We start from the raw sequence: 15,893 nt of genomic DNA, 5'->3' as shown, positions 1-15,893 counted from the left end.
GGGTTGAGTTCTTCTTGCGTTGGTTTCCTCGAGGCAAAGCTCATTCTTTCACATGGGCATGGTTTATGTAGACCACTACACCTGTGTCTGCACTCTTACCACACCCACCATGTCTGCCGAGAATGCTGAGCTCTCGCAGGATCTCAGAAATCTCATCATATAGAGAGGCAGGCAAGTAGGAGCATACAGTGTTCGGCAATGACTAGGGAAAAATGTGTGCATTAAATATACAAAGACCGAAAAACATAAGAGTGCTCTAACACAACACTCCGTTCTGGGACATACATGTAATACATTCTAAATATAAGAGCGTCAACATACATTATAGGCAGGTCAGCAGATCAGAGCACTCAATGTTTGGGGGCATATTTCCCATTGCACGTAGTGCATAACAGTGCTCAAATAGCACAGCACTCCAAAGATATCACAGAAAAGTTAATGAGCAGTGCCACAGTGATCAGAGCCATGGTGCAGGGCATGACAGATCACCCCCATATAAAAGAGACCAAGTGGAGGGGACTATAGAAGAGGTTTCAGCGGACAGCTGGAATTGAAGGTACGTACCAAATGGGGAGCATGTTGAACATTAGAGAGGGTCTCCCAGGGGTGTTTCTCTGGCCTGTACCCGGTCCAATCCACCGGGAAAAGCAACTTGCCCCTGACATGTCTAGAGTCAAGAATGGAGCAGACTTCATACACAGTCGTCCACATAAATGGGTACTGGAAGCATGAATAATTGGGTACCAGGATGGAAACATTTAAGGTGGCAAAAATGAAACATCGCCAGGATCTTCGTAGGCACCGGGAGATCATAATGGACTTACCTTAGTAGCCCACAACCTTGCCCTTGATCTGCTGAATGTTGATGATGTGGATCAACTCCGTAAGCCCTACCTCTTACTCATGAGGGAAATTGCAAGAAAGAAAGTTGGGACTGAGGGGGGAAATTCTATTGTGGGGATAACGGTGTAGGCGAGTGTGCCGGGCCGGCTATCGGAGCACCAGCCCAGCAGTTCCCCGAGGGCATCATCACGGCTGGAGCGAGTGACCCAGATGGCAAAGTCCTCGCATCCAATCAGGAGTCAGCTTTGGATGACGGGGGGTGTTTAAACTGGAAAAGAACATCAGCAGGAAGTCAGCAGTGTGCTCGGGACTTGCGTCCCACGTCGGACGGATCACAGACAGTTACGGAGCAGAGGAGAAGAGGCCAGAACCGAGGGAACGACAGAAACAGCAGCCCGATGACTGTCTGGAGAACCAGTGGAACGACCAGGAGGCGACGAGGCATATTGACCGGCCACACTCGGGGAGAGTGTGGCCTCATCAGGTACAGTCCTATATACAGGACACGGGTAGAAATCAAATCGGGATTGGTGGGAGGAGGAAAAAAAACAAAAATCCAGTTAAGAGCTCTGTGTTTATGTTTTGTTTTCCTTTTGTTACTGCTGCCGATGTCTTGTTTAATTTAACTGGGAAGGAAACCAGAGTGATTTTCCCCTGGGAATTTGTGGCAGCACGTATATCGTATGACACGAGCGCGTTACGATTGATTTAGTTTGTCTCTTGATGTTTTGTTTATTCAGAGTGAAGCTTATTTTCACTGTTGTTACAAAAGTGATGTGGAACTAACGGGCAGGCCATCAAAGAAAAGAAAAGAAAAATAGAAAAAAGCATTCGCTTGTTTTGTTTTTTTATTTGTTTATTCGTGCACCAAAAATAAGTGAGAAAAAGAAAATGGGAAGGAAACATGAAATAAGTACAGAAAGGGAAAGACGGCAAGACCAGCAAGTACAAGAAAATGAAAATAATACAAAAGGGAAAAAAAAGAGATAGAAAAGAGACTCAGACAGATAAAAGAAAGAAAAGGGAAAGAAAGAGAAGGAAAGAAAAAAGTGGCAATACTTACCTCTTCACCAACACTCTTCTATTGTTTTGGTTTCTTTGTCGCCCCATGCGCCTCCTGAGTCCTCACCTGAGAAAAGAAGAAAAACAAAAGATAAAGATCCAATGAGAATACAGACAAGAAAGAAAACAGAAGACAATCCCAAAGAGCAAGAAAGGAACTATAGAATTGTTATTCAGCAGACAACAAAACTTAAATAATACTCTATATACATATATTACAATTACCGTCTCCGAATCTCCATTACTGTGCACCTGTGACAGCGAGATTCCCACCTATTTGCTGTTGTCATACCTTTAGGAGACACAACAAAACAATCATGACAATCTGACTTCTCTATGTTTGTTTCTTTCCCCCTACACTTTAGATATGGTAATCCATATGCCAACATGGGTGCCTGCGATCAACTAGTCTTGTCCTCTGTACTGGTGTGCCATGCGCTTGCAAGGAAATGGTGATCCTTCTCACCGAGAATTTGTAGGCTCTCAGTCACCCATAATATGTTATGCAATGTCTGCAGAAAGGAAATAGAGGTATGTCATATTCACAATAGTCTCATGCAGTAATTGGCAATACAAATATAAACAACCCTAAAGTCTCTTACACAAGTCGTGTGGAAAGTTCCACTTCTCTAATGAACTTCAGTTCCTGAAATTGTTAAAGTAGACTGTATAGCACCTTAGTGCACAATGTAGTTAGTGGTTAATAATTAGTTTCTGGTATCAGCATCAGTCTCTGATAGCTGCGTTGTAGTAGAGTTAGACTTTGGCTACGCAAAATGTGAAACACGAAGAAATACAGTGCTTTTTTCTTTCAGATGCTTTGCAGGATTGATAACTGAGTGCTGCGGCATGAAAGGGGAGTTTCATTCTAGGTAAGGAAGTCTCTTGTTCTCTGGTGGGCATGTTGCAAGTAATGTGCTCAAGTGTTGAGTTCTTTTCATGTTGGTGTCCTCGAGGCAAAGCAAGTTCTGTCATACTGGCTTGATTTATATAGACCGCTGCACCTGTGACTGCACTCTAGCCACACCAAACATGTCCACTGACAATGTCCAGATCTCATGGATCTCAACAATCTCATCACAATGATGAACTGTAGAACAAGCAACATCATATATCTGATTATTTGCCAGTGTGGTTTGGGACATGTTGGTGAATCAGGAAGAGAATTCAGGATCAGGTATGGTGAATTCAAGTTGTCTGTTTGCAACAGGAAACAGGAAAAATCTATCTCCCATGGCGGATCACTGCATAGAACTTGAACATACAGACAATGTATTAAAATGGACTATTCTGGAGAGAATTGTTGGTTTCAAGAAGTCAATGTTGCCTATAAAAAGACAAGAGAGGTCTTCTGTATATGGTATATGGTAAGGAGGGGCCTGAATGACATAATTCCTTTGGAAAATGCTCTGTAAACACTGCCTTAGAGGTTGTGTATTGATCCTTGCAGGAATTGTATGGAAGGTCTTCCATCTGTCTGACGAGCCCGTTAGCTACTTTCTATTTCTTCTCCTATCAGGAGTGTCCATATAGGCGAGTAGCTGCCCTTTAGTCTTAGAAAGAGGCGTTTAGACCTTTTCTTTTTGAAGCAACTGATTTTGCAATCAATCTACATCACTTGCTCTGCATTATAATCATGTTTGGCATACCCACTTAGTAGTTTATTCAAAGATAGCCTTTGCCACTGGGACTCAGTATGAACCGTCTGTCTTATTTATGAGATCTTCCTGCTTTATTTCCTATCTCATATAATACATTATTTTCAGATTTTGTATTTTGCACACTGCTCGACCTTTTTATGTTTGGGATGCGTTGCAATGAGGACATTCCACTGGAATAGTTATTTTTTGCTTGCCTTTATTTATTTGGCATCCCATACGCTCTAAGATAGCTTATTTTTTCCCAGCCCCAATTTTGGTGTCCATTGTTCTAATACTAGAGGCTACACTTGGATGACACAACATTTAATCGTCATGTGTTCCAGTCATCCCTTGTTTGGGTTGTTATTCTATATAAATTATTACTTCAGTATTTAGTACACTAGTTGATTTTCTTTTTGGCTCATTGTGTGGTGAGTCTCAAGAAGAGGTTCATTACTTTAATGCTTTGTTATTACTTCACATGTATTCATTCTGTTAGCCATACATTCTAAAATGGCTGACATCTTTCTCCCGCTAGTCTGTCAACTATTTTTATCTCAGAGACGACATGTTGGACTCAGTCTCTGCATAAATTGTGCGAGCGTGGTTCCCAACCTTTTGACTTCAATGGACCCCCACATTATCACTACTGGAACCCGGGGACCCTCACTGAATCATTATTGGAATCAGGGACCACCCCACTGAATCATTACTGGAAGTCGGGGACCCCGGCCTAAAATTGTCATTGGTTTGAACCACAAAAAATATAGAAACAAACATTCATAAAACACGTATACAAACAACACATTATGGGGCATATTTATACTCCGTTTGCGCCGAAATTGCGTCGTTTTTTTTTTACGCAATTTCGACGCAAAACTAACTCCATATTTATACTTTGGCGTTAGACGCGTCTAGCGCCAAAGTCCATGGAGTTAGCGTCATTTTTTAGCGTGGACACCTACTTTGCGTTAATTATATGCAAGGTAGGCGTTCCCGTCTAAAAAATTGACTCCGAAGCATGTGCGTCGGATTTATACTCCCGGGCAAAAATCACGCCCGGGAGTGGGCGGGTCAAAAAAAATTACGTACGCCCGCTTTTGCGCTGTTTTTTAGCGCCTGCAAAAGGCAGGCGTTAAGGGACCAGTGGGCTCTGAAGGAGCCCAGAGGTGCCCCCCATTCCCCCAGGGACACCCCCTGTCACCCATGCCCACCCCAGGAGGACACCCAAGGCTGGAGGGACCCATTCCAGGGACATTAAGGTAAGTTCACGTAAGTGTTTTAAAAAAAAAAAATTTGTGGCATAGGGGGGCCTGATTTGTGCCCCCCTACATGCCACTATGCCCAATGACCATGCCCAGGGGACAGAAGTCCCCTGGGCATGGCCATTGGGCAAGGGGGCATGACTCCTGTCTTTGCTAAGACAGGAGTCATTTCAATGGGGGTTGGGAGTGAAAAAAAATGGCGCAAATCGGGTTGAGGCGAAAAAATTGCCTCAACATGACTTGCCCCATTTCTTGACGCCCAAGCTCCATATCCCCCTACGCCGGCGCTGCCTGGTGTACGTCATTTTTTTTAACGCACACCAGACGGCGCCGGCGGCTAACGCCGGCTAACGTCATTCAATAAATACGGCGCCCGCATGCCGCTTCAGAATGGCGTTAGCCGGCGCTAATTTTTTTGACGCAAAACTGCGTTGGCGCAGTTTTGCGTCAAAAAGTATAAATATGTGCCTATATTTCATTTGCCAACAAATATGCATTTTAAAAATTAACATTTTAATTTGAATAGGAAAGTTGGAGCTTTTCTAAATTTAATTGAAGCCACACATCGTCCATACTATACTCTCGCCCACAAATCAATCTGAGGATACTAATTAAATTTTTAGCTTCCAATTTAAATTTCCTTGCCATTTGCAGTATGTTTTAAAATTTTCAATTATACATTTAGCCACTTTGTTTAAATACACTTTATTAGTTTGTTAATATAATTAAATTTTGCAAGCAGTCGGGGATTCTCTGAGGAAGCTTTGCAGACCCTACGGGGCTCCCTGGACAACAAGTTTGAAACCACTTGTTTAGAAGTTTTTCACACAAGCTTGAGATAGTGCTGTCTGTTGAGTATGCCAATTGAGGGTACACCAGCTTTAGTAAGGTATTTCTTAAAACCCTTGTTCCCCTCCTTATTTTGAGCCTCCTAATATCTTGGATGTTTTTTTTATTTAAGTTAATTGTTTCTATCCCCTGTTTTTTACTCATATAGAGGAGGCGTCTCGTTCTTTGAACGATCCCCTCAACTATCTTTGAAGTATTTGACGAGTGATCGGTCCGAGCAAGTGTGCAATTAACTTTCTGCATCTAGACGTGGCCGATGTCCTAGAGGTATTACTTCTTCAGGGTGGGGATCCTGCAGCTTAAAGGTACTCTAGACACATGTCCTTATTACATTTTTCTCATTCTTTATATCTAGCAAGTTGAATTGACTTGGACAACTTATGTGTATTGCTTTGGACACATTCCCATTAAGGATTTTTCAGTGGTACTGTAACTTTGCATTCTTTTACTTGTTGGTTTCATCTGTAGCCATCAGGTACTTAGAAGCTCACCCTGGATAAGCATGTTAGTAGCACCTAAAGTATATTTGCTGGTGATGGTTGCATTTTGGGTTAATGTGATATTATCGAATCAATGGAAATGTATTTTCAATCTGTGCATGGATTCAGGTGTACTTGTTAGTTCACAGTTGTTTCTTGTTTGTGTACCAGTTTTCTGTTTTCGGTACTGGGTGAAAGAATGGGTTGTTGTACATGGAACAATTTGGTAAGGTGAGCAAGAACCTAAGAGCAACATGTGTTCTCATTCATTTTGGTTGATCTATTGTGATTGTTTGTCAGTGGGTGCACTGGTTTGATTGTGTCTACAATATATATGAGGTACATACATGAACCTGTGAAAGTTTTCTGTTCTGTGTCATTTATTGATCCTAGTTTTGTTATTGTAGACATCTTTTGAGCTGCCTGCCCGTGTGTTTTTAGTAAGCAGTTTGTGCCCTGAAAAAGGTGCTTGGTCCTTTGATCACCCTCCACCAAAACACACGTTGGGGCCTGTGAAACATTTGTGTCGGCAACAAGTAGATAGGAATATAGTGAAGTATGATTCATTTTCTTAGTGTTTAAGTAGAAGTCAAAATTATGAATGTATCCTCTATACAAGGGTTTTACCCTTGCTAAAAAGGGGCTTACAAGCAAACTGTGCATTACTATTTCTTCTTGATTATTTTGTATAAATTGACGCAATATTTTTGAGTTGACTTACGAAAATAATAGTGTTGTAAAATGTTTGTACGATGATATAAATTTTAACTGTGGTATAAACAGTATGAATAGTATTGATGTAGTTTGAAAGTGTTAAATGGTTTTATATCTTTTTGGGGGACATGGCAACACTCATATTGTAATTGATTTCTCTATACATAGTATGTGGAAGTTTATTGACGTATGCATACTTGAATAAAGTTAAGGAAGATATATTTTTTATAACAAAAAGAGTTGAGTTGCTTTCTTGAAGGTATTTTGTATTTGTATTTTTGTATTTATAAAGCGCATCCCGGCCATAGCATTGAATCGCTGAGCAATAGAGGGTAGAGTATCTACAAGAGAAAACAGAGAAAGAGAAAATAAAACTACTGAGGAAAGAGCCAAGTCTTTAGCTGCTTCCTTAAGGCCAAAAAATGATGTTCCTTTCTAATCATCAAGGGGAGCATATTCCAACGTTTGGCAGCAGCCACAATAAATGCTTTATCCACCCATCTGGCCTTACGAGTGCGAGGAACATGGGCCAACTGGGATTCTGTTGATCTGAGCTGACCGCTCCATATATACCAATGTAGCCTTGAGGAAAGATATTCAGATCCGTGCAAATGCAAAGACTTGTGAGTCAAACAGAAAGTTTTAAAAAGAATGCGCCTCATGACAGGTATCCAATGCAATTGTTTCAAACTTCTGCTGGCCGAAGCTGAGCGGAGAAGGTCTAATATTAAATGGGCAGCTGTATTTTGAATCAATTGAAGTTTTCTAAGCGAGGTATTGTCAATGTTTAGCATTAGGGCATTACAGTAATCTAATCTAGAAATTACTAGTGCCAAGGCCACTGTGATTCTAAGCTCCTTTTGTAAATATGCAAAAAAAATCTTTGGACTTTTAGGAGTTCAAAAACTGGATTTAATGATGGAGTTAACTTGAGACACAAAAGATAGGCCGTTGTCAAATATAACTCCCAAATTTCTGGTGGAAGTAACGGGGGCAGGCAAATTGTCACACACTGATGGCCATCAACGTGAGCTCCACAATTCCTTACTAGAGCCAAAGAGCAAAATCTCTATTTTATTTCCATTCATCTTAAGCCAATTAGATCCCATCCAACTGTTAACCTCACTCATTAAGTGATGGAAGCGATCCGCAACTTCCTCCCAGTTCTTAGGAACAGGAATGATTAGTCGTGTGTCGTCAGCATAAGAAGTGGCCATAAAACCAAACGATCAAATAAGTCTGGCCAATGGTGCTACGTACAGATTGAAAAGTGTGGGGCTGCGTGAAGAGCCTTGAAGGACGCCGCACGGTAGTGGATATGCAGGTGCTTTAAAATCCACACAATTTACCATGGTAGATCTCTCTCCTAAAAAGAATTTCAAAATATTCAGTGCTGTACCTCTGATCCTTGCTTGATAGAGACAAAATGCCATAATATGAGGGGAGATGGTATCAAAAGCACCTGATAGGTCTAATAGTACTAAGATGGCTCTTTGCCCCTCATCCACTAATCTGCGGATAGTGTCTGATGTGGTAATGAAGGCAGATTTTATAATATGGGCTTTTCTAAAGCCATGTTGAGTAGAATCTAGGCTACCAGAATCTTGAAGAAATTTGTCTAGTTCTTCATTAATGTGTTTTTCAAAAAATTTAGCCTGGAAAAGCAGCAGGGCAATGGACCGCAGATTCTTGAGATCATGTGCTGCTCCATCTGGTTTCTTTTTCAGGGAACCACTGTCGCTTCCTTCCAGGATGGTGGAACCTCCTGAAATACCGGAGAGCTGTAGATACTAAATCAGGGACAAGCTGTAATATATGAGGAGGGCAAGGGTCCCTGGGGGTAACTGACTTAATGCCCATCATGATCTCTTTGATCCTTTCCAGTTGTAATGGCTGAAAATTAGTCAGCATGGACAGTCATCGTCTAAAGTGCTATTTAAATAATCGTATGGGTCTGATATCCCCACAGAATGAAAAAACTCGCTTGAATTTGTAAAACTTCATTTTCAAAAAGAGTAGCCACCTTATTGCAAAATTCTTGAGAATTTCCCAACTCTGGGGGTGTAGAGGGGACCGTAAGGGAGCGTACCACTTTAAAGAGTTCTCTAGGGGCATTTGATGCCTCCTTAATTTTCTGAGTATAATACTCGGTTTTAGCTTTATTTCTTGCATCTTTGTAGGCACCAAGGACAGGTCTAAGCTTCTCTTTCTCCTCAGAGTTTGGATCTAATTTCCATCTCTGCTCTTGTTGGTGATATTTTCTCTGCAGGCTCTTGAGATCATTAGTAAAGCAGGGGCAACTAACTTTTTTCTACTTTTAAGAGAGAGGAGTTCTAAGCAGGCCAGTTGATCAATTGCAAAATTGACCCCCTGATTAAATCTGTCCATTGCCGAAAAAGGAAGATTCATTGTCACTTTCCATCCTGAAACCAATGCCAGTCCTAATTGTCGACTCTTAATGCAGTTCCAATATCTAACTGGTTTCAAGGTAGGGCTAACATGCTGAGGGCATAGAGCATTAGTCAAACTAAAAATAAGAAGATGGCGGTCAGTCCAATCAAGCAGCCTATTCTTCAACAAAACCAAGTCATCATGAAGTGGAAATATCCCATCCAGCAGGTGACCTGCCCTGTGTATGGCTGTCATAACTTTTAATTTCTAATCAAAATCCACCATGGAAATTCAGGAACTCATTGGTGTGAGGGCCCTGACTATCATCAAAGTGAAAATTGAAGTCCCCCAATACATTTGGTAGACATAGTTAATGGCTCAATTATATCTGACTAATGCTGCAGGACACTAGAGAAGGGACCCGGAAGTCAGTACACCAATAGTACCTCAAATAAAAGAGTATTTTTCTGATGAATCTTACAGCAGATACCCTCACACATCTCTGATGTGACATTTATGGCTTCCCAATGACAGGAGAAAATAGACTTAAAGATAATAGCAAGACCTCCTCCTCTACTTGAAATTCTATCCAGCCTACAAAATAAATATCCTAATGGAGTGGCTGCTATGGAATCAGGGCTAGAATCTTCTTTAGCCCAAGTTTTGGTAATGAAAAGGCAGTCTAAATTTTGATGGACAATTAAGTTTTCTATTTCGGTCTTATGTTTAACCAAAGAGCATGCATTAATTAGTGCACAAATCAGAGAATTAAATTTAACAACCCGCATCGCCTGTAATGTAGTGTGAGGAAAAGTGATGCCATATGATGTCCTGGGTGACCAATCACAGTATTCACAACTCCATCCTTTTAGATTCTGTCCTCCTGCTAATAAGCGGAGGGCATCGGAGGAGTAAGAAGCATGGGCCAAAACTGACCGAGAAGGGGCATAATCTCCGGCCCCTGGTCAGTCGTGGATGGGTCCAGACGGGCTTGCCTTAGGCACACCTTCGGCGTGCCATCGGCGGGCCCGCTGCACACGTCCACAGCGCGGCCGCATTGCCCCATCGTAGCTCTTCTATGGCTCAATTCCTGCAGGATACCAGGTCAGCAGCTAGTGTGCTGACCTAAATTCCCTCAAGATGGTCGATAGGCAAATTCCAAAGGGGAAGGCTCTAACAGGCCTCCTCTCTTGAGAGATAAACTAAGTAGCGAATATTGAGCGCAGAAGTTGCCCGGTATAAAAAAAACGATAATTCCCCCCAAAGAGATTAGCAAAAAGCAAGAACTTGGTAAAACAGTCCAAACAAGGCCTTAGACAGAATAGCCTATTAACATTTAGAGTAAAACTGTATCCTTAGACACTCACACACTGTTAATGAGGCATGTCTCTAGTTTGAGCATTAATGGAGATAGGTTGTTCTGTTTTCCAATTCTCACGTGCCATGTCTGATGTAATACCGTACAGCCATTTTTCTGTATTGTGAAGCAAAGCATCCTAAAGCAGTTAAAATGGGAAACATCACTTCCCCACCACCCCATTTTTTAGGGCCCTCTTCTGTTTGGTCCATACAAAAGTTGCAATGAAGATTCCAAAGAAGAAAGTAAGATTTTTTTAGTTTTGTGCAAAATAGCAAAACATAAAATGGCTTTTCAGTGGAAAATATGACCTACTCATAAGTAAATATATCTGCTTATTACCTGTTTGAGTGCTTCCACTCCACAAAATGGATTGGTGCAAAAACCCATATTTATCAATGAACCTTGAAATATGGAAAATATTTAATGGTTTCTTCTGAAATATGGATTTCATAATCATACTCTGCAGAGCTTCAGCATTGTCAGGGCTACTGGGATTATGGGTCAAGGAGGACAAAATTAGGTGACAAGATTTCTTAATTATGCAGCAAAGAATGTAAATGATATGGCATACTTGTGGCAGTATTATTCTCATCCACTATAGCTAGAAACAACTTTTTGGTGGAATCTTGAAATGTAGAAATGTATGCAGGAAATTGTTCAGCAAATACAGTAAACCCATAATTCTGTGGTACATGCTACTCTCACAGAATTGCACAAATGCTCCAGCCCTCACCACTACCCATTGTTTAACAATACATTCATTAAAAGTAGACATAACTATCCTAATTGGAACCATTGACGAGTGGTAGCAGCACATCAGGGGCCAGATGTATCATTCTTTACAATAAGGAATACCTAATTGCGATGTTTTGCGATCGTAAATAAGTAATCGCTATTGGAATGCATGAAACTCCAGGAGTGTCTTACTGTGATTCACAAGGGCTCGCAAAGGGACCTACCTCATTAATATTCATGAGGTAGGTTGCAATTTGCGAGCCATTGCGAATGGCTAGAATCACAGAGATGGTGGCCTGCTGGACTCCGCAGACCACCATGTCTGTGATTGCTTTTCACACACTGCCACGGACATGACCGACATTTTCTAACTATTCACTCAATTGCTACCTGACCTTCAACAGGAGAGGACCTACACTGCAAGTGCTGCTGTGACCTGTGTCTGGAAGCGACAATGGCTCATTTGTCCTCGGTAAGGGCCCCTGCCTTCACTCTGGAGGAGTTGGAGAGACTGGTGGATGGGTTCCTACCCCAGTACACGTTACTCTACGGTCCTCCAGACAAACAGGTGAGTACACTGTGAGCATGATACGTGGGCCATGAATGTATGGAGTGCTGTGTGTATAGGCCACATGTAGGGGGGCAGAGGGGTCGTAGGCAGAGTGCTGCAGGTATGGTGGTCAATGTATGTGTGTGAGGGGATGGGAGGGATATGGTAGGCCATGAGTATGACAGTCCAGACAGTATGACTAACCCTTTTTTCTGCTGTCTTCTCCCTGCAGGTCAGCGCCCACCAGAAGAAGGGTATTTGTCGTGCCATCGCCAAGGAGGTGCGGACCCTGGGGGTCTTTCACAGGCAGAGCACCCAATGCCGCAAGAGATGGGAGGACCTGCGCCGCTTGTCAAAGAAGACGGCGGAGGCCCAGCTGGGGCTGGCTTCCCAACGTGGAAGGGGTGCCCGTCGCACCATGACCCCCCTAATGTTCCACATCCCGGTGGTGGCCTATCCGGAGTTGGATGGGCGCTTAAGGGCATCACAGCAGCCACAAGGGTATGAGTACAGATTCAGAGTCATGACTTTGCACGCGTTCAGGAGTTACCTGGGTGGGGGATGTGGGCTGTGGGTGCCCCTAGGCCAGGGCGAACATGGCAGTGTATGTCCCTTGTTGTGCATGCTCTGGAGCATTCCTACCCCAACAGTGTAAGTGGCCATCTACTACTGGGCAGGATCCTGTGGGTTTCTGGTGTGCAGATGCTGGTGTTAGACATTGTACCCCATGGGCTGGTGACTAGCTGTGTAACTGGTAGCGCATGGCCTAGTGCATAGGGCTGCTCCCTGTGTGTAGTGTATGCCAACGGTGGTGTTGTTGCTGGCATTGACCAAGTGTATCCTCTTCTCTCCCCTTTTTGTTTTGTCACCCTGTCCTTGTGTGCATTAGCATAATCTGGGGGAAGAGCAGAGGCACCGGCAACGGAGGAAGCTGCATCCCACATGGGCCTGGAGGCCGAGATCACTGAGGGTGAAGGCACCAGTGGGACGGACGGCGAGGGGAGCACCACGACAGCAACAGGAGGGGAGACCACAGATGCGACTCCTCCTCTGATGGAAGCTCCCTGGCGGTGGCGGAGACCTTTGTGCCCACCCCAACAACAGGTACAGCCACCACTCCCCTACCAGCACCACCCTCCCAGCAGCCCCTCAGCGTGTTTGCAATGCCCGCTCACCCAGAAGGGTCGGCATCTCATTCACCCCAGGCACCTCAGGCCCTGCCCCAGTCAGCCCTGCTGCCCTCGGTGAGGAGGCTATTGACCTCCTGAGATCCCTCTCTGTTGGGCAGTCAACCATTCTGAATGGCATCCAGGGTGTCGAGAGGCATTTGCAACAAACAAATGCATACCTGGAGGGCATTCACTCTGGCGTGGCAGCCCAACAGAGAGCATTTCAGGCTCTGGCCTCAGCACTGATGACAGCCATTGTCCCTGTGTCTAGCCTCCCACTCCAACGTCCTCTACCCACTCCCAATCCCCTCAACCTCAGCCTACTCCAAGCACACCTTCAGACCAGCATTCACCCAAATCAACACACAAAAGTGGGTCAGGCAAACATAAGCACCACACCTCATCTCACAGGCACTCACACAAGCACCATGCCCATGCAGACACACCAACATCCACTGCCTCCACTGTGTCCCTCTCCTCCTCTTCATCCACCTCCCTCCCAGTCTCGTCTCCACTCACACCTGCATACACTACATCCTCATCCACTACCTCCATCACCAGCACGCCCATCACAACACACCCCTCACTAGCAGTCACCACCCCCACAACCATGCACATGACCCCTGTGTCCTCTCCCAGTGTGTCTGTGCCCCCTCCTCCCAAAGTACACAAACGCAAGCACCCACCCACCCAACAGCCTCCACCTCACAACAGCATCCATCCCATGCACCTTCACCCAAACCTATCAGAAAGACACCTCCTACAACCACTCCCTCTTCCTTCACTCCCAAACCCTCTCCATCTTCCCGTCCCAGTGTGTCTAAAAAACTTTTCCTAGCTAACGATGACCTGTTCCCTACCCCTCCCCCCGTCCTTCCCCTTGGGCCAGGGTATCCAGATCCCAGCCCAGCACCTCAGCCACCAGGTCTGCCTCCGCTGTGCTCACTGCAACTCCCAGAGGATCAAAGGGGGCACCCGTCAGGCCAGGCAGTGTGCCATCAACCCCTGCAAAAGAGCAACTCATTCCGCCACCTGCCAAGGTGAAGAAGGGGCCAGCATGCAGCACGGCCAAAGAGCACAACCCACCCAGCAAGGCCTCCTCCAAAACTCAAGCTGCCAGTGCCAAGGTCACAGCGGCATCTGCCAAGGTGAGGAAGGGGCAGATAAGCGAAGGCAAGGCACTTCAGGCCTCAGCGACACCAGGTGAGGGCCTGGTGCCCACCATCAGAACCGGCAGCCCGCCACCTGTACCGCGGCAAGCATCGCCGTAATCCCGCCACCTGCCCCGCCGCTGCCACAACAACTGTCAGCAGCAGCATCCCCAGTGGGCAGCCGCCCAGGGCTGCAAGAGACGGGCTGGTGCCTTCCTCCACCACTACCGGCACCTGCACGATGGACAGCACTGCCCGCATTCCCACCGCAGGCACCGCCACCTGCACCGCCACCTGCCCTGACGCCGCCACAACAACTGTCAGCAGCAGCATCCCCAGTGGGCAGCCATCCGAGGCTGCAGAAGATGGCCTGGAGCCTCCCACCACCAATATCCTTGGCAGGATGAAGCAGACTGGGCAGAAAGCCCCCTCCAGAACCAGTGGAGATGCCACCCCCTTAAGAGACTGTGGCTTTGCACTCCCCAGGACCAAGCAGTGGGCAACCCACCCACTTGAGGCACTGTGGCTTTGCACTCCCTAGGACCAAGCAGTGGGCAACCCTCCCACTTGAGAGACTGTGGCTTTGCACTCCCCAGGACCAGGCAGTGGGCAAACCACCCACTTGAGAGACTGTGGCTTTGCACTCCCCAAGACCAAGCAGTAGGCAACCCACCCACTTGAGAGACTGTGGTTTTGCACTCCCCATGACCAAGCAGTAGGCAAACCACCCACTTAAGAGACTGTGGCCTTGCACTCCCTAGGACCAAGCAGTTGGCAACCCACCCACTTAAGAGACTGTGGCTTTGCACTCCCCAGGACATCGCTGTGGGCATGGAGCCCCCTCGAGGAGCAGTGGCGTAGTACCATCCTCTGGCTGAGGTGCCCTCCGCTTCCCCGTCCCCCTGAGGTACCTGTGTGTTTGCTACCTGATGCCCCTGCAGTGTTCTCTCCGTATTGAGGCAGGAGTCAAGTGTGGGCTTTGCCCATGATTTTTGGCCCAGTGGGCCACGGACATTTACAAAAGACAGTGTACGGCCTTCTGTACATATTGTAAATAATTGTATATACTGTTTTTGGATTCGTTAAGTATATCTGCCTATGTCTAATATATCAAAGATTTGACTCAATTCCTTGCATTCTTCCAGGGGGTAACGGGGTGTAAACATAATGTTGATACATGTTTTTGTGTGTATGGTGTTGTCAGTGAGGGTGTGTGTTTTGCGTGTGTGTGTCACTCTCTTTTTCCTCCCTCCCTCCCTCCCTCCCCTGTGTGCTAGGTGCAGTACTCACCGTGGTTGTCGCCGCCGCCTCCTGTGATATTCCTCGTGTATGAGGAGGTAGACCATCATGGGCAGGACGTGCAGCTCAGGCTCCATTGCGTCCCGGTTCTTTGTTGAGTTTCGAGAGGTGAGTGGTTTCTCTTCCAAGTCCTGTTTCCGCCGTGCTTTAGATGGCGTTGGTATCGCCCTGGAAAAGCTTGCGGATTGGCGGGTTGTGATGGGGTGGGCGGTACACTGTCTTCCGCCTGTCTGTTGGCGGTGACCGCCACGGTGTTTGTTGCGGCCGCAGTGGCAGTCGGTGTGTTAAAGTGGCTGTCTGTGTTGGCGGTTTCCGCAGTGGTCTTGATTTCATTTTTTTTACTGCCGTCCTATTGGCGGTATTACCGCCGCTTTGACTGCCAGGGT

The 15,893-nt window shown here is 45.5% G+C and overlaps 1 long non-coding RNA gene across 3 annotated transcripts in view; it reads left to right on the top strand.

The window, feature by feature from the left end:
- The first annotated feature begins 1,142 nt into the window (after nucleotides 1–1,142).
- LOC138263183 (uncharacterized) overlaps nucleotides 1,143–15,893 on the top strand; it is a 41,630-nt gene continuing 26,879 nt past the window's right edge. For all 3 annotated transcript variants that reach the window (XR_011199283.1, XR_011199282.1, XR_011199281.1), the window contains exons 1-2: nucleotides 1,143–1,327; nucleotides 2,721–2,777. This is a non-coding gene — a long non-coding RNA (uncharacterized lncRNA). The remainder of the gene's footprint in view (nucleotides 1,328–2,720; nucleotides 2,778–15,893) is intronic.

This window comes from Pleurodeles waltl, chromosome 2_1 (genome assembly GCF_031143425.1).
Source record: "Pleurodeles waltl isolate 20211129_DDA chromosome 2_1, aPleWal1.hap1.20221129, whole genome shotgun sequence".
In the NCBI taxonomy this organism is placed as follows: domain Eukaryota; kingdom Metazoa; phylum Chordata; class Amphibia; order Caudata; family Salamandridae; genus Pleurodeles; species Pleurodeles waltl.
The sequence above is the reverse complement of the archived record's forward strand: the minus strand, read 5'-3'. Positions and strand labels throughout refer to the sequence as shown.